A 19270-nucleotide genomic window follows, 5' to 3' on the forward strand; every position below is an offset into this window, starting at 1 on the left:
TATAAGCTTGCATGTTGTATAATGTATTGGGAATCATATGGATTATCAATTTAAAGATCCAAAATACAACTATTGATATCCTCGAACGTTTTGCCACCGCTTGCTTGAATAGTGCCAAAACAATCATGCTAGAAAGTTGTATTTTTTTTGGCTTTAAAATGTGGCTTTTGAATTTCTTGAGTATGACTTTTTTGTATTTTACAAGTGGTTTCATAATACATTAGTTTAACCACAAGCTCAAGTTGTTTACAGAATGAAAATTGGCTTACGTTGAAGTATAGTTGATATTAAACACGTCATGTATAAGTCAGATTTTCTCTACAACAACTTAACTCGTTAAAGAGATGATATCAAAGGAATCCGAATGATCCGATACATGTATGTATGATATCGACCATCATGATAACTGTGTTAACAATTAGTTGATAATTAAATTAAGTTAAGCTGGGTGTATGATTTAGGGTCATCCGAGGTCAATCGATGAGGAAATTGCTTGATGACCCGATTCCAACCATGTGACAAATTAACTTTAACGCCCCAGCTCCTGTTGAGGGACGGTTGTTCAGCTCGTACCCACAATGCTTCTCTGACTCCCCGTTCAAACCAACGGGGTTCACGGTCCAAAATGTCAAAACTGTGACCACTGCCTTTAAGGTGCTTGTAGACAGCTGAATCGTTGTCACTTAAACTGGCGCGTCTATGTTGGGACATGCGACTCTGCATTGGTTGGCCGGTTTCGCCAATGTAATGTTCTTGGCACACCTGATCTTCAGCGCACCATAAACTACGCTCTAATCATCCATTGGTCCAGAAACTCGATGTAGTGAACACTCTGTATCACAGGGCTGATACCAACGCTCTGCAGGGTCTATTGTTCTATTGTTTCCGATTAGAGCGCTGACATATTGGAAAATGTTGCCAATCAATATTCATGAGAGTGTACATTCAACGTCCAGTTTGCGAAATTTGGTGAGTTGTGTTTGGTAGTTGTGAAATACATCTGACTGGGCGTTTTAATTACGTAACGAATAAAGGCATTGACATCGTCGAATGGCTGCCCAGTGCTGTTATGTGTTTAGTTATTATATAGGCCTAATAATTATTATTAAATGTATTCATCATTCCTTTCTTTTCCTTCTCTGTACTTATTCTTTCCTAGGCCTACACTTTATCACTCCCTCGCTCTCATTGTCCCCTCTCACCCTCCCTCTCTCATTCCCATCATTTTCCTTATTTCTATTTATCTACTTGTCTATCTTTTTTTTCTGCCTTCCTCCAGCCTTCTCTCATTCTCCATATCCCCGCCTTCCCTCTTCCTCCCTCCTCCCCTCCCAAGACTTCTCACAGAGGTGAATCTGCCCCGCCCCAGCCCCGCCCCTCTTTGGTACGACACTATTTCGATACCAATCTCCGTCTTAAAATAAAATTAAATGGAAATTTCTTAAAAACAACCTTTATAGGCCTATACTTATACTTACATGTATACGTATAGCGATTACCATTATAGTGTAATATAGATATATGGCCTTCATACATTCTAATGTGTAATCGATCACCAAGAGCATTCAATTTATTTAAATGAAACGCCTATCGTCAGGTGGGTGGTAAAGATGATTGCATCGACAGCTAAAGCCTCCTTATAGTCTTCAGACCCACACAAGCACACATTTGGGATACATGAGTACAATGGTACCACTTTACACATGACTGCCCTTACACATGACTGTAGTGTGGTCACTTATTGATTTATCGCCTGTTGTGTAGAGCGTTAATATGATGCCGGATCAGTGACCAATTTAATGGCGGAACCCCTTTATTCGAAACAATGGTACCACTTTTATGAATAGCCTGTCGCAACTTCTAATCGGCATCAAACGAACAAAAGATTATATAATCTATTGCGACTCTATTTCTATTTAAAAGCTCTTTGGCTGATACCATCATCACAAAGGACTCTGATAAGATCACTGAGCAGCAACACTTAGGCCACGCTTTGAAACGTGTGGCTACAAAGACTGGGCAATCGACAAGGCCCTAAATCGTAGTGAGAAAGACGCTAAACCAGCTAGCGAACCCACTGCGTCTTCTGGTACCAAGACTTATGTCACCGTTCCCTATCATGGAGATGTTTCAGAGACATTGAAGTGGATCTACCGTGCTCACGGCATCACTACATACTTCAAGCCAACCAATACCCTGCGGCAGTCGCTAGTACACGCAAAGGAGAAGCAGCCCAAGGTCCGAGGCCCAAGGTGCGCTGAAGATCAGTAGCCCCCCCCAAAAAAAGCGCAGTGATTTATAGTGCGCTACGCACAGGCACAACGTCTAGACGTTGATCCACAAGCCTCAGCACACTTTACAGGTTGTCGCTGACCACTACGGCCCCACATCATTCCATAAACCATTAAACAACAATTCAGGGATTTTGCTGCTTCAAGAGCGCACACCCTATAGACATTCCACAAATAACCATCGCAACCAGGATTAGCTCCCCGAGTTTCGTACGGGTTACAACGAGACAAATTAACAGTGAGTTCCTTGTCCAGGGGAATTTCAAGCTAACTCAATTTTCCACGAGAGCGTACTAGGCACCGCCAGGGTTCGAACCCGCAACCTCCCGCACCATAGTCGAACGCCTTAACATTAAAGCCATATTATAACCACCCTGATTATAACATTTGCTGAGGAGGACGCCCTCAATATTTTTCAAATTTAACCAATATAGCCTGCAAAAATCAAGACTCTACGTGCTGTACTGTAGTTTTGTCAAAATCCGAGATTTTGAATAAAACGCAGTAACCGTCGTTTTAATATTACTATGGAATTATTAGTCGAACGCATACATATAATGTTCAATAATCACAGTATGTACATGGCGTGCGGGACGGTGATCTACATAACAAAGGATCGTACCGTAACACGACCGCAGGAGTGATACGTGCTGGCGACATCGGCGCTGCTAGCAAAATCCAATTTTCATTTCCTTGCCTTAATAGCTCTTAGTTGCTCGGCTCTAAAATAAAAGGGGATATATCTGAGAGTAAAAGCTAACATTTTATGGCAAAGAAATGCTAATCTATTTTGTATGAAAATGTTATAATATGGCTTTTTAAACATTAAAATGTTGCCAGATGTAATCGGAGAAGGGGTGAAGGTAAATAGGGCAAATCATGAGTACAGCCTATGTTGAAAATAATCCAGTGTGCTAAGGCAATATACTTTAACGATATTCTTGTGCCGATACAACGAACATGTACCTTACCTTACAAACTCATGACTGATGTACAAACTTACAAACGAACATGTACCTTACCTTACAAACTCGTCGGCCGTATCACGTACATACTAACGTATTTGCAAAATACGCATTTCGAGAAAACCGAACTTGAAAATCTAGCGATTTTCATTTGCTGCATATTCTTGATTAAAATATTGTTGTCGATTAAAACCAGGTTAACAGTAATACAAATATACCATATTTTCAATATAATTCACTTATCACTATTAGAGCATAACTTATTCTGCAAAAAATCAATAATGAATAAAATACGTCACTATGTGAAAAGGACTAATGTCAATTTTGCCATTCAAATGACGAATATGTCGCGCAAATACGTCAGTATGTGATACAGTTTCACAAATACGTCAGCATGTGAAAAGGACAAAACAGCAATTTTGCCGTGCAATGACAGAGTCGCGCCAATACGTAGCACAAATACGTCAGTATGTGAAACGGGAAATTCTTCAAATTGCAAATACGATATACTGGGCTTGCGCAGTATAGGTGATCGGCAAATACGTCGTTATGTGATGCAGACATTTCAAGGTTTTGTAAATACGACATAATTAATTTAATTAATATCTTACTAATTAAGCAACTTTGAGGCATGGATTTGGTGAATATATAGAGTAGAACATAACATACCAATTTTCTCAAAAATGTTTAAAATGTCGAATACGTCAGTATGTGATACGACCGACGAACTGATGTGTAAGAATACAGTTGAATGTATGACTAAACTGTACCATTCATTAGCAAGGTACTTTATTCTCAAAAGGTAATTAAGATCAGAAATGAACATGATGCAACACTTGCTACGTATAAATGGTGTCCGTATATACTTAATGAGATTTCTAACTTGACACATTAGTCTATTGTATGTGTGTTCAAGCCTTTTTCGGCGGATGATATCGGAGAAAAACATGCTTGACTCGGCCTCCCACAAGGCTCTGTTGTAGGACCTTTATTTTCACCATGTATAGAAACGGAAACACTACATTCCAATTATGTCTAAATTTATCTGCAGTTGTACTAGAAAGGATAGCTTATTCATGAAGCATAATATAATAATGTAAATGAAACTGAAGTAGGAAAAGTTACAAACTTATATTTACACTTGAATTCTTCCGCCCTCAAACCATACTGCGATTATAGTATTAATAAAAAAAGTTCGTAATGGTGAATTCAACGCACGTTTGTTTGAAGACACTAGATCTATTCATACAAAACCTTTGACCTCTTCGATCCAGGCTTGAACGTACACACTTCGTGTATAGTAGTCCATGAAATACAACCGTTAGTCCATGTATCAAGTTTAGCACAGGTTGAATTTTAGCCAAAACAACTATATATTTTGGCCGCACATGTATTTTAAAAATCGACGTAATGATAATATATTTTTTTGGCCAAAAGAAAACATTCCTGAGAACAGTTTTTGAGACAGGATATACCCCCCAAATGTTGCATTTTTTTACCTCATAGGAGTCGAAGTGCATTTTTCCCAACCTATCTTGTAGTTTACACTTTAATGTAGAGGTTGTTGTGGGTTATTATTAATTCTATCAGGTTTATCAAAAATACCATTTGCATGTTAATGTTAGTGGTGCCACGGGGTGGGGGTGGGGTGGGGCAAATGCCCCAGTCAGAACTCTTGCCCCTGTTGCCCCCAGTAAAAACCCAAATTACGAACATTTCCACTTTTTGCGGCAATTTTGCGTAAAATTTGTTGATTCCCCGAAATTCACTATGCCCCCCCCAACAAAAAGAAAACAAATTCCTGGCGCCGCCACTGGTTAATGTGTTGGCTTGTATGAGCTTGGAGTGTCAGTTATTTCAGAGAAGATGTAAAGAAAGGAGATAGATCCAGCTATCCTCAAACAAAATATGTGTGTTGCCGCTCATTCAAAAGCAATCACTTTATTTACTTTTAACAATAAAATACAACAAAAGGGTTCGAACCCATGACGGGTTGTTGCTTACTAGTTTTAGGGAAAGGTCAGTGTCTGTATACCATCAATACTATGCATACCATGCATGCAGATCCTAACATCCAGTTTATTTCAAATAAAATATGACCGAAGTTCCATGGCAAATAATAATTTTGCACGCTTGGTTACGCTTTCAACCTCTACGATTTATGATACAGACTATTTTCAATTATCAAAATATCTTTATTAGGTTTGCAGGAAATGACAGGAAAATGCATTAAAACAATAAAATATAGATGATCAAAAATCATCCCGTTTCTAACAAAATCCTAAAACACTCTCCTAAATAATTAATATATGTTCCAAAATGGTCGGATTTTTTTGGAATCTTTACAAAACTACATTTCTTTCTTATAGTATCCACGTGTGGTATCCCTGCAACATCAGGTATCCCTGCACAAGGAATTATCTCAACATTGGACATGGTTTCAATTCTGGAGTGAAAATTAATCAACCGTAGTCGGCAACACACATCACATCAAAGGCTACTTTCAAGTAGATGTGTAACTACTTGAGAATAAAGGACTATGAATAGGTGCGACAGGATAACCTACGGGATTATCTCAAGGATATAATTCCGTTCTTCCTCCTTCTTTTTCAACTTTCCTGGTTATTTCACCAACTGGCATCTTCATCGATCCAGAACAAAAGGTATAGATCATTGACAATAGGGTACAATGTTGTCGACTTGTGCTAGTTCAGTTTATACCAAAGATCGTTTACCACGGCTTCATATGACACTACCTAATTTGCATATCCAAATGGCCCGTCTCCTCCGTAGCCAATTTGGTTCCGCTCCATCGAAATCAAGCTGGTCACGGAGGAGACTATCCTCCTTTGTGTTTGTTCATTTGTGTATGGAGGCCCTTTTTGGAGTCCGGAATGACTTAGGCTACGCTCTCAGCTAGAGTCCGACGCTGCATTGCACTAGAAATACCTTTTCTGTGAAATCGCTATAGAGCCAACCGGGAGCGCGTATTCGTTTTGAAAATATAGCATTAAAATTAGTATCACCCTTGTGGCTCCCGTGCAGTGGAAAACCTTAATTCTTTCATTAAAAGGAAATGAAAATTAAAATAAACACGGATCTACCTGTACACCAATAAAATTGGCACAGCAATTTGTCTCAAATATGAATGAATTTTAAGAAACATACGGGGTATGATGAACATTGACCTGACGCCATGATAGTAGGATCTATTAGTCGTTTTATATACAATGTATACCGTATTGTCATAATACCAATATTTGTCATTATATATAATGAGTAATATTTAGCAACGTAAATGTGCAGTTCATATGCACAAACGAATACTGATCTTTATGATATTCAGGTTTTTGTACATCACATATAACATGTCACATAGGAGGTCATACGTGTTGACCTTCATCTATTGTATTTGGTCATCTGTGTATGGAGAGGATTAGCGCCATTAAAGCTCCATCAGTATTAGGGCGTAGTTCAGTGAACTCACCGGATTGCTATTCCAAGTACTTTGATAATACAGATAATATGTATTAATGGGTCGAGGCGATTGCATTGAAAACCCTAATAAATTATTCATAACAGTTACGTAATCAATCGATAGTGCGGACACTTTTCATTTGCAAACCACCAAAATTCGTGATCTTTTAGCGTTGGAAAAGAAACCACGTGAATAGAGTGCCCCACAGTGACATCGCCCCGATATCTTCATAGTAGAAATCGCCATGGTAGGTTGAATCCACAGCCACCCATGACCATTTATTCGGACCTTATGAGATGCATATTATTAGCGAAGTGACCTGACTAAGGCTACTGACATAGACGGGGTAATCGATTTATCGCTCTGTGAGCAAGCTTGTATACGACATTGCGGTCAATGGTTATACTCTCTCCACTTGAGTGAGTGCCGCTATAGCCTGCTGCGAGCTGTAGTCCATACAAGACCAACAAAATTGACTCGTCTTGGTCAAATTTTGAGTTCAAAGCGCACGGCCAATTTTCAAAGCGCACGCTAACGACTATAATATCTGTTCAACACGTATTTTCAAGTGTATGAGACCACATCTGGTTTCTTGAGAAAAATTCATTTACGGGAGATATTCATCATTTTCTAACTCAGTATCCGAAGATTTTCGTCTGATATCAAAATCGTGCATAGCAATTCACGTGTATCGATCCCGTGTATTCATTTTAATGTCACTGCTGCACCAAATAATTATTAGCCAGGCGATGTCGGTGTGTGCCCTCTCAAGAATATCTACTCTCTGATTTAACTTTATATCCCGGTTTTGGATATTGTTTGATAGTATGATTGTTTTTGATGGAGCAACATTTTAAAACTTAAGGACATTTGGCGCGGACTGGGAAGTCAATTTTTGATTCACCACGCGTTTGTGCTTCTTTCACTGCTGATAAGGCATCTGCAACACTGATCGAGCGAGATGGGTTCAAATGAGGTTTTCTTTCGGGGTCAGATAGATGTAGGCCTACACGTATAACGGACGAGGACTCAAAACATATCAAGATTCAATAAATGTTAGAGGGTACCTTGAAATTGAATGTACGAACGGAACAGCTGGCAAGAAAAGGAACAAGTTGGTGTAACTTACGCATAATACATTATCCCGCTGATAAAAAAGACACATTGATATTTAAAAAAAGGACTTTAACATGTTTTAACATGTTAAAATGCATTAAAGAGCATTAAAATGCTCTTTCATACAATTTCTAATAAGCTTTCCACTTTCTTATACTTGTCTCAATAATTCCGTACCACCTTCTTCCATCTCCCTTGTAATTGCCTGTCACTTTCATATCCTGTGGTCAGTGTCCCTTGTGAGGAAAATTTATATTAAAGACTCAGGTACTATTATAATAGTAAACGAACTTCACCATGTATCACGACGCAAGCGATTTATTTTAATATCTAATTTTCTCGAATTTTGAATTTAGGACGTAGGCAAAAACAAGGAATAAAATGCAGACGAAAAAAGCATATTAAGAAATGTGTTTTTAAGAGTGTAGTTGTTGGTTCAAAGCAACTTTTGACTTATTGTCTTACACTAGTATCCCAAAAATATTTTTTAAAGAGGAAAAGGTTTACACAAAGATCATTTTTGAAGGCTGAATGGGCTCTGCTCTCAGTTAACTAAAACCTCTCGCGTACCTTAAACAGATCGACAGCAATTTCCTCATAGCCAGAAAATCGCTAAAATATCCACCGGGCTGATACACACGGGTACTTTTGTTGAGTTTATCTTACCTTTGGGACATCTGCCTGTTTTTCTGTTTGCGTTTTAATGTGTATTTTCATAATAGGACGGATAACGACGGACAGAAGTCAAGTTGTAACCATGGCAGCATAACTAATTGCATGTTAAGGTATGAACCGAATGTTTTCCCGTATTCGTTTTCATTCCTAAAACTATATAAGTTGCCATGCAGTTTTCGCTTGACCGGTAAATAATGAAAAAAAAATGAAAAAAGACAAGGTTTACTCAAGAACATTGCTAAAGGTTAAATGGGCTCTGCTCCCAGTTAATTAACCAGTACATTTAATGTCGCGTACTCTGAACAGATGGGCAGCAATTTCATCGTAGCGAGAAAATCGCTTTAAACATCAACCGGGCTGATGGGTACGTGTACTTTCGAGGAGTTTCCTTGGGACATTCGATTGTTTCATTTATGACTGTGTCTCGGGGGCTGTGTTTTTATTACAGGTTCTTAATTTCTTCTTATCGGCCTAATATATGAGGTCGAAAGTCGCACAAATTTGATATCGAAGCATATTAATAAATCCCAGCACGGCATACTGCAGTTACTGTTAATTTTCCTATACACAATACACAGTACTCTCACCATGGACGCGTGACCTCTACAAACAGTGTATGTTATAGGTATAGGGCATTGCCTAGTTAACGTCACTATGTGAAAAACAACCGGCTAATATTTAAAGTACTCTCTGAAAGTCCTAAATTTTTAGCTAATTTAGGTGTTTGGAAATATTCGCACTTTGGTGTTTTAGGAAGGAAGGGCACGGCACGGCCTGCACAATTTTCTGTGTCAATCGAATGCATCTTTTACTGACTATCACTCACTTGTGTACCGCTCTCTTGCGAAGGGCATTAACGCTAAACCACTTGAAGGATATTTTTTGTACTTGATGTCAATCAAGAATAATGAATACATTACATGTAGGTTATAAACTGAGTAGGTTGGGCATCTGCAAATGGTCGTACCTCCCTGATATGTAAATGACAGATAATACCAAAAAATGAAGACATTATTTCCAAACCGTGTTAAGTCTACAACCATTATGTTTCTCATTTTCAAGAATGCTGGTTAACAATATGCAGACTATTTTTCTCATTTGGGAACAAAGGCCCATACAGTATTGTTACCTTGCGTTTGCTTTATAATCGTTCACCAAACGGAAACTATAATACCAGCTCATTGCAATATCGTACAGATAAAACAGAAACATGTGTAGTGTGGATTTAACCAGAGAAGATCTGATTTAAATTAGTTGAGCTGTTTTCAATGAGTGTTATCTTGGTTTGATAGCTTTTAATGGGGATTAAGTCCTGCAAAGGTCGTGGTGAATTCTACTGTAGACATAACTGCATCATGGCTGAGTCTGTGGTCTAAGACCACAGCTATATGTCTAGTTTTCTGTTTGCGTCTTTCAGTGAGTATTTCATAATAGGTTGGATTACGATAGACAGAAATAAAGCTGAGACCATGGTTTCATAACTAATTGTACGTTAAGGGATCAACAGAATGTGTACCAGTATTCGTTTTCCTTGCGCAAACTAAGTTGGCGGCGAATTTGTGTGGAGCCGGTAAAACGAAACTACCTCATTTCTGACGCATAAAGATGTCTCATAAATGGGTACAAATAGACGTGCTGTAATAGAATGCAATTTAATATTAACCGAAATTTTCTGAATTCATTATTTAAGCTTCTATATTTACAAGGTCCTTGTTTTGTCAATATTGCTATACGGAGCAGAAACCTGGACATTGAAAAGAGAGGATGAGAATCGACTGCTCACTTTCGAGATGATGTGCCTTAGGAAAATAATGGGAGTAACACGGAGAGACAGGATCAGAAACACCATCATCCGCAAAACCCTGGGTGTTGAATTTTCCATCTCGGACAGAATAACCCGGAAGAGACTGCATTATTTTGGCCACGTCCAGAGAATGCCTCCTCACGCCTTCCAAAGATGGCCTTTGAATGTCACATCCAGGGAGTCAGACCTAGAGGAAGACCGCCAAAGAGGTGGAGAGACTGCCTGCTAGCTGACTGCAAAAGAACCGACCTAAACTCCATAGTAAATGCCAGCCGTACAGCAGATGACAGAACAGTTTGGCGGGACATTGTGATGCGGATGCCACCACTCAACCCCCAGTTGGAGTGAACGGCATAGGTCAAGGTAGGTCAAGAATTGAACATATTGGAGATTAGCAAACACAAAATGTTTTCGAAAAAATTTGCCAAAGGGTAGAATGTATTATATATGAGGAAGAGATAATGCGGGTGATGTTCCAAGTACTCCAAGTTTGACGTTTCGCCACGATGCAAATCCAAAAAATACCTTCGTAATCAGATATGGGTTAAAACACAGCGATTTCTAGTTTCAAAGGTCCCCTTTATGCTGAAAGATTGATCTTTCCGCCAACTTTAATATGAAGATGCAAGAATAATTTACTTTACCTCATATGACCTTGAAATTACCTTTAACACTTTTTACTTTAGATAACTGTTCATGGTTTTATAAAAATCCAATGTTGTTGTTTTTTATTTATTTGACCTCATAACCTCCTATGACCTTGAAAATTACCTTAAAAGGTAATAAAACATGTTAACTTTGTCCCACTTTTATTATAATAGGATAATTGTGCAGTAAATTATCAGTAAAAAGCCAATTGCTTATCCAATGTGAAACACAATAATTAAACATACACCACATACATACCCACACCCCCACAAAATAGGTGCACCCTCGCAAAGACCCCCTTTAGGAAGGGGGTCGGGATCGGGACGAACTTGTTGATTTGACAAACCGAGGCGACTCGATGGGGCATGCTCTTCCTATGGAGTGGAGATCAGTGTCGAAAAGAGTGAAATTATGACGATGGGGAGCAACAAACCACAGAGGGATGTTTACATACAAGGTGAGAGTCTTGTAAATACCTAGGCTCAACCATCTCTTCGGGTGCAACTTCTTCCACTGAGGTACGAACAAAAGACCATGCATAGCTCACAGGACAAATCAGTCTATCAGAGCAGATATTGGAGACAACATATAAATCCTTCAAATAGTGAAGTATCGAAACTCTATTCGTTTGGTCGCATCATAAAATCTCTTTAAAGCTCACCAATGCCATCTTCCAAGATTCAGTTGATGGCAGATGAGGTCACTTTTGAACATCTCAACATTGGTTTCAAAATGTCTTATCATCTACGCGCAAAATGGACTACTATATTAGAACTGGACGTTTAATATAAAAACATCAATACAGACCTACTTACAATGTTACAAAATATATAACAGGAAACACCGCAGACTGGACTATGTAGGTCACATCTTGCCATATAATGTAAATGTGACATAACAACTCTAAACAATACCTCTGTAACGAATTATATAACAGGAAACACCGCAGACTGGACTATGTAGGTCATATCTTGCCATGTTTTGTAAATGTGATATAACAACTCTAAACAATACCTCTGTAACGAATAAATAAAAGTGTTTATTGGTTTAACCCGACTCACCCTATTCAAATAGCCGACACACGCCTTTTTTTTTAACAGAAACAATATTTGTCCTGGACGCGACTGTTTTTTTTACCTAGCCGTGTAGTGACTTTTGTCACGACTAGGTCTTGAAATCTTCTTTCTCTTCTTCTTCTGGCAACAAATTTGACAACCTTAAATGTTCCCTTCATGCAATCAGACATTTTTATATCGAACGAAAGCTAACACTTCCATCTGAAAACTCTTGTTTTCACTAGGTTAACAGATAACGCAATTCAATTTTTATAACAATTCGAATGTGGTAAATCTGTTGAAAACGACCTATCCCAGCACAATTTCTGACCAAAGTGTAGGTTTTAAAGGTCAAAATATTATAATATACATTACTACAATATTACAACCTTACAATATTTTTTTAATTTTATGTCATTAAATGAAAGAGCACATTTATATTGTCCATATACAGGGTGTCCAAAAAACACAAAAAAGATAACCAGAACCCTCATTACGCTCTCTCTTTTTCTCCTATATCTGAAGAGTTAATCAAATATATTTTGGTGTAAAGAAGCCTTTATTCGTTCGCTTTAATAAACCGAAAAGAAATCTTTCAATCGGCTCACAACCTTTGAAGATATGCTCTTTTACAGAAATGTGCCCGTTCTGTCCACGGAGGAGGTTTGGCTACTTCAAAGATTGAATAGGAGTACACTTATCACACATGAATATCAAGCATTCCTCAATGATAACTTTATATACAATATCGAACTTTATTTAGGCAATGGGGTTTACCGATGGGCCTATGTGCTATGGATTGTGTTAAGTGTCATTAACTTGTCGGCAAAAAGGATGTGGGATGGGACTTCTCTTGCTATACTTGCAATTAAACTTATTTTTTTCTTGGTTATTTATGCCTTTTGTTTTAATATGTTTCTTACTTTCTTACTTTGTTGTTTCTTACTTTTTTATTTCTCTAAGCAGAATAGTCGACCTAGCTCCAAGCTGAGAGTTAAGAGTGTTTCAATCAGTGACGATCTTATGGATGTTTGTGAAAATGAGCTATTCTGTATGCTAACTACTCAATGCTATTTGCACATATTACGTCATTCTACTTGTCAACGGATGTTTCATAAAACACGGGGCAAAACAGTACAAACGTGTTCTTATTCTGCGCTGCTAGGTTCACAATAATGCCTCATGAATAAAATAGAAAACTTTAGTATATCTACAGAAACATTAATACCAAATAGATTAATTATCACCATAACGCGTAACGTGTGAGTTTTATGAATAGCAACCATGATCTTGTTATAATTGAACACAATATGGTAAATAGAAAAATAACACAGTTTAACATTTTAAAATTCAATTTAGCTTACGGCGGTATTTACATTTAAATGTAACGGCTCCAAGACTTCGTTACTATGAACCAACTATAAACACACCTACAGAATATAACTATTGGAATATTACCTTATTATGTTTAAAGCAGAATTTATATTTCAATCGATAGCGTGCGAACTTTCTTTGAATAAAAGTATCTGAATTATCTATTAAACACAGCAAAGATTTAACGACCCACCTGATTGGATGGATGGTTAATCGCTTACATCGAACGATTGAAATATGAATAAATTTAGAGTAAAAGCGAAATGACATTATATAGTAGTCCTTAGTCTCACAGGAGCTTCTATTAAAATCTGTTAATTACTCTTTTTGGAATCCCAATCTTTAATTAGCTTGGCACTAAAATGTTAGTTTGGTAAAATACTTTGGTGATAATTCGCCTTGGGTGATGATTTGACATTAAACGCACTGCATCGATGCGGTACTCGTGGAAAGTTGATATTTGACAGCACACTTTGGAGTATATTGTATAATGATTCGCGTAGAAGTCAATAAGCATGATTAAACATAGATCTGACAAGTTTTTTAATACTTACCTAATAGCAAGGAATAATCAGCAGAAACAAAGACAAAAATTAATCGGTATAGAAGGCTTATTAAATTATTATCCACTCAGTTATAATATATCCTGATTCGTCGCATTTTTAAACAGTTCAAACTTATCACGTAAGTCAATACATGTGAAAGTTTTATCATGTGAGAGAGTTATCATGGGGACTTCGTTAAATATATCCTGATTCGTCGCATTTTTAAAAAGTTTAAACTTATCACGTAAGTCAAAAAGACGTGGCTTTGTAACAAAAACATAAAGATTCAATATAAATTACAAACATATAAAGTTCGCTCTCAATGTATGATTTTCAATATTTTTTAAATAAAGCTTTTACATTTATTTGAATAATGTTTAAAAACGCGTTCCAATCTTAATATACAAAAGATATCAGTCAACATCATTACATCCGCTACTACTTTGAACAGAGACAGTAGCAAAAAGAAAGTATGGGAAAGCAAGTCAGATGTCACCTTTGATCCAACAAATGCAAGACCAAGTACTTTTTATGAAGAGAATTACATTCATGATGGACGACTAATTTGGACTGTAGCATAATACTGTGAATGAACTTGAGATTAATGGTGTAACAAATACCTGACAACAAGCTGACGTTATGGTCAAAGTATATTCCAACCAGAGATGTACAGAACCCGGGGGGCACTTCCATGACAGATATGCATCATGTGCCTCAGGATAGACCCCTTTTTCAAACCGGCTTGTACCCAATGGCCCCTTTTTTTTGTTATGGTCCTACCTATTACCCAATGACCCCCTTTAAAAAAATTCATGTACTCAATGACCCCCTGTTTCTATTTCCTGCTATACCCAATGACCCCACTTTTAATTCCCAAATTTAGGTGGTATTTGTGTTCTCCTCCAGAAATAATGACATTGTTCACATTTCCAAGGTGGCCAAGTTGTTTTTACGCAGTTTGGCACTTATTTATGTGTACTTAATGATACTCTTTTGGCAATCCTGTACTCAATGACTCCCATTTTACTTTTTGTTACCGCAATGACCATCCTTTTTTCAAAGTTTCATACCGAATGACCCCATTTTTTTCAGGTTGTGTACTGAATGACCCCATATTTTTGTAATTGTACATTTGACCTGAATGCCCCCTACTTTTAACATGGCCGAGGCACATCTCTGCCATTTCAGATAGGGAGTGCCCCCCCAGGGTACAGAAACCTTTTGGCTATCAAATTTCAAACTGGAAGCTGAGGGCCAAGTGTTGTTTTAGGGGCAAAAAGACACTACACGTTGGCAAATGGAGGTGGGGAGTAGCCTCGAGGTGTATGTTCCCCCACCAGTGATTTTTTTTAATCACTGAATTTGGTGATACATTTTTGATCTCAACCAGTTGCTGGATTACCGGTCCAGAGTCTAACCACTGTACTACCTCGGGCAATCTTAACTATAGGCCGCCTCCTTCTTCATTATTTCATATATTGGCCGCTGAAACACAATGAGAAAGTTATCATGGGGACTTAAGTTGAGATTGTTCAATTGTTCAATCCCCGCTGAGTCCTGATTTTTTTCTCAAAATGTTCATATGTCAGTTTCCTCGAGCCCCAAACACGTCATAGTTATTAATATTTTTAATTTTTCCAAATGTTCGAGTAATATCAACTTGCTTCTAAAATATTTTGCACGATTGTACACACGATTAAGAATATTTAAATAAACATGTTAACCAAAGAGCTCGTTAGACCAACATTCTCATTGTTTTGTGATTTGATTTTTTTCTCTGACATAACTAAATCCGGGAACTAAATAGCTACATAAAATGTATAGACTTTGGCTTGATTCTCCTTTTCATTTTTTGAACCTAGTTACAGCTACACACATTTTTGAGTCTAATACTATTTCCTCTAATATCCATTTCGCCTATATCCATTTCGTCCAAACCCATTAGGTCTATATCCACTACGTCCAATAATCATTTGGTCCTTTAACCATTCGGTACGATAACCATTTGGTCCGATAACCATTTAGTCTATAACCAATAGGTCTAATAGCCATTTGGTATTAATCAATTTAAAAAATGGACATAGCCCGGGGGACGCAGGTGTCTACAATTTCATTAAATTACAATCTTTGTAAAATGTTAATCAGAAAAGAAAATGTTTCTATTTAGAAGGGTATGTTTTCATTTAAAATGTAAATCTATTTAATTGACTCGTCATTATTTTTACTTAGCTACAGCTCGGAGAAAGTACACACCTGGTTCACTTAGGTCAAGTTAACGTTTTTTCTTTCTTTAAATAATGTTAATCAGAATGTAAATAAGCATAGAATACACACAGGTACCTAAATTACAATCTCTGTAAAATATTGATTAGAATAGAAAATATTTGGATTTAATTAAACCATTCAATTGGATTGTAATTGTTGTACCTTGATGCATTTTGATGAAAATACTAAGGGGGTTTATTGACATTAAGTTAAATGGTATTATGGTTTATAAATGTTAATAAAAAATGCAAAAACTCTGCAAAGGTGCATAAAATACACACATTATATCACTCTGCCCCAACACCTGTTACGCATTCGCTCGTCCCGAGGCTTTCCCCGCACGAGTGATCGAAACATTGGGGAGAAAGGGCGTTATTTACCTGAATTTTTTTGGCAAAATTGAATGTTTGATTGATTACCACAAATTAAACCTTTTTGAACAGGTTAAACAGGTTAAACGTCTTTAATATCCCGGTCATTAGTGTGGTTGAAACTTGAATAGTATAGATATATTTTAAGCACGGATTTTTTAATTCTCACTGCACGGATTTGTATTTCCACTGCACGAGCGTGCCAGGAGGCACGTTAAAATAGCCTATGCTGAGGGCATGCTATGCTTTTTACAAATCCAAGTACGCTACGCTGTGGGATTTCATTTCATTTCACTTCATTTCATTTCATTTCATTTTCATTTCATTTCATTTCATTTCATTTCATTTCATTTCATTTCATTTCATTTCATTTCATTTCATTTCATTTCATTTCATTTCATTTCATTTCATTTCATTTCATTTGCCAGATAAAAACATTTAACATACAGTAAACACATACAATGATTGCACAATATCAAAAGCATCTAACATTTTCATGGAGAAGAATTGACCAGCAATTAACATGAGTTATTAAAAGGCAAGACTCCAGTCCATAATGAGGAATCCAAAAGACTCCCTTGGTGTGCAAGAACAGAAGAACAATACATAGAGCCTCTGGCAGGGATAGCCAAGAGTGACAAAAGTCAGTTTCTAAGTAGCTAAGGGACGCACCATTAGATACCAAGGGGGGGGGGGCTGGGTAGTTTTTTGAAAAAAAAAAATTTGTCGCGCCATCTGAGCAAAAAAAAAATTTGCTCCACTTCAGACTAAAAAAAAAAAAATTTGATCCACCTCGGACCAGAAAAAAAAAGATTTGATGTCAAGGGTAAAAAAAAATTTGTCACAGAATAGTGAAGAAAAATTAACCTCATATAGCTTTTATATTGCCAAATTTTGTCGCGCTTCGCGCGAATTTGCCCCTTTTTTCATCAAGAATATATTTTAGCTTCAAACTGGTACGTATTTTGTGCGCATTTGTTTGTGAAAAGTTTTATGTGAGCCGGGTCTGCGAGTGAAAACACTTGATTCACTCTACTTCACAGTTTTTCACCAAATTCCACCCCATTGTCAAAATTATTTTAGAAATCTGTGCCACATGACTGATTGAGAGCATAGGCGCAGATCACGGGGGGATAAATCCCCCAATATTTGCTAGGGGGTGGTCCATCATACAATCATCCCCAAAGTTGACGCCTGTATCATGTGGATTTCTGACAAAATTAACCTAAAAAACATCAATTTTTCCACCAGTTTAGCTTTAATATGCCAAAATATTTCGCGCCAGAAGAGGTTCATTATACTTCAAGAAAATTTTGCACTCGAAATTTAGTTGCTACAAAACGTAAAAATTATTCAAAATATGGACAAATTTGTCCAACTCGACAAACAAAATTGTTGAAAATTATAGGACTTTACGATTGCCAAAAAAAAAAAAAATTGCCTCTCCGAGGTGTTGAAAAATTTTTTTTTGCTTCATCCAGGGGAAAAAAAAAAAAAAATTTGCTTCACCGAGGTGCTAAAAAAAAATTGTCACGACCCCAACTACCCAGCCCCCCCCCCCTTGATATCAAATGGTGCGTCCCTAAACCTAAAAACTCTGCAAAAACAACACATCAAAACAGAGTTCACACCGAAGGAGACATAATTTCTCCCCATGAACTGGAGTCGGGTAAATAAATAAATAAAAACATATTACAGAAGAAACACTCTACCAAGCAATCAATTCCAGCCGAGATTTTTGAAGTGCTCGTTGGAATTTGTTAAAAAGCCCATTTAAACTGAAAAGAAATTGATTACGGAGATCTTGATCATGAAAATGACGTATATTGTGCTTGGAAACAAAAATGACATCTACAATAATGATTTACCCTTCCCCCTCCCCATCAATCAATGTTAAAAGCACTGAAGACATTGGCATTTCTCAACATTGCATTGGGGAAAGGAGTGACAGTTTTCCGTTATTTACATGCAAGCGTTCCAAGACTTATTTCCAAGATTGTAGTTTTCTGCATTGACACACACCGTCGACTTCCTATACGATAAATATAAATTTAATACTCCGTTGGTGAGCGACGGGCGACTGGTATTTCACCGAACGCAAGAAAAGGAGTTCTATCTGATTGGCTAGCAATCGATCGCTTAGGTCGCTTAGTAGTCAACTACAAACTCAAAACTGAGCAATGTGTTCAATTCGATTGAAATCGATATTCTATTATTGCCGTAGATAAAGAGAGTGATAGTGTGTCAATAATGTACATTGTATTGCAGCTGCATTTTACATGCATTCTTTTATATAAATTTTTTCTCAAAGAGTTGAAAATGATCACAATTTTTACTCAGGATTTCAAATTTTTACCCGCAAATTGCAGTTAAACATATCCACAGCAAAATACCGGTCCTCACTAATTAGTGTATTTAATTTCCAGTTAGTGTATTTAAGATAAAACCTGACAACAAATAAAATTTTCTTACAATAGAAATATCATATGGGATACTGATATGGTAGGCCGCAACCGCCACAACGTGGAGCTGCTACGCGTAGCTGACTTTTTGCTCCGTGGAGCCAAATTGACCAATCATGATCATGTTAGAGTTTTTCATTACTCGGAGGTAAGGGTAAAACTGACTAATTAAGTACGACTTACTCATTACGTGAAGCGAATTTATTCATTAAGAATTTGCC

The 19270-nt window shown here is 37.2% G+C and overlaps 1 protein-coding gene across 1 annotated transcript in view; it reads right to left on the bottom strand.

Annotated features, from left to right (window-relative positions):
* LOC140159462 (uncharacterized) overlaps positions 1-19270 on the bottom strand; it is a 40358-nt gene that overhangs the window by 8161 nt on the left and 12927 nt on the right. The window lies entirely within an intron of this gene.

The sequence above is a fragment of the Amphiura filiformis genome, chromosome 8, assembly GCF_039555335.1.
Source record: "Amphiura filiformis chromosome 8, Afil_fr2py, whole genome shotgun sequence".
Lineage (NCBI taxonomy): Eukaryota > Metazoa > Echinodermata > Ophiuroidea > Amphilepidida > Amphiuridae > Amphiura > Amphiura filiformis.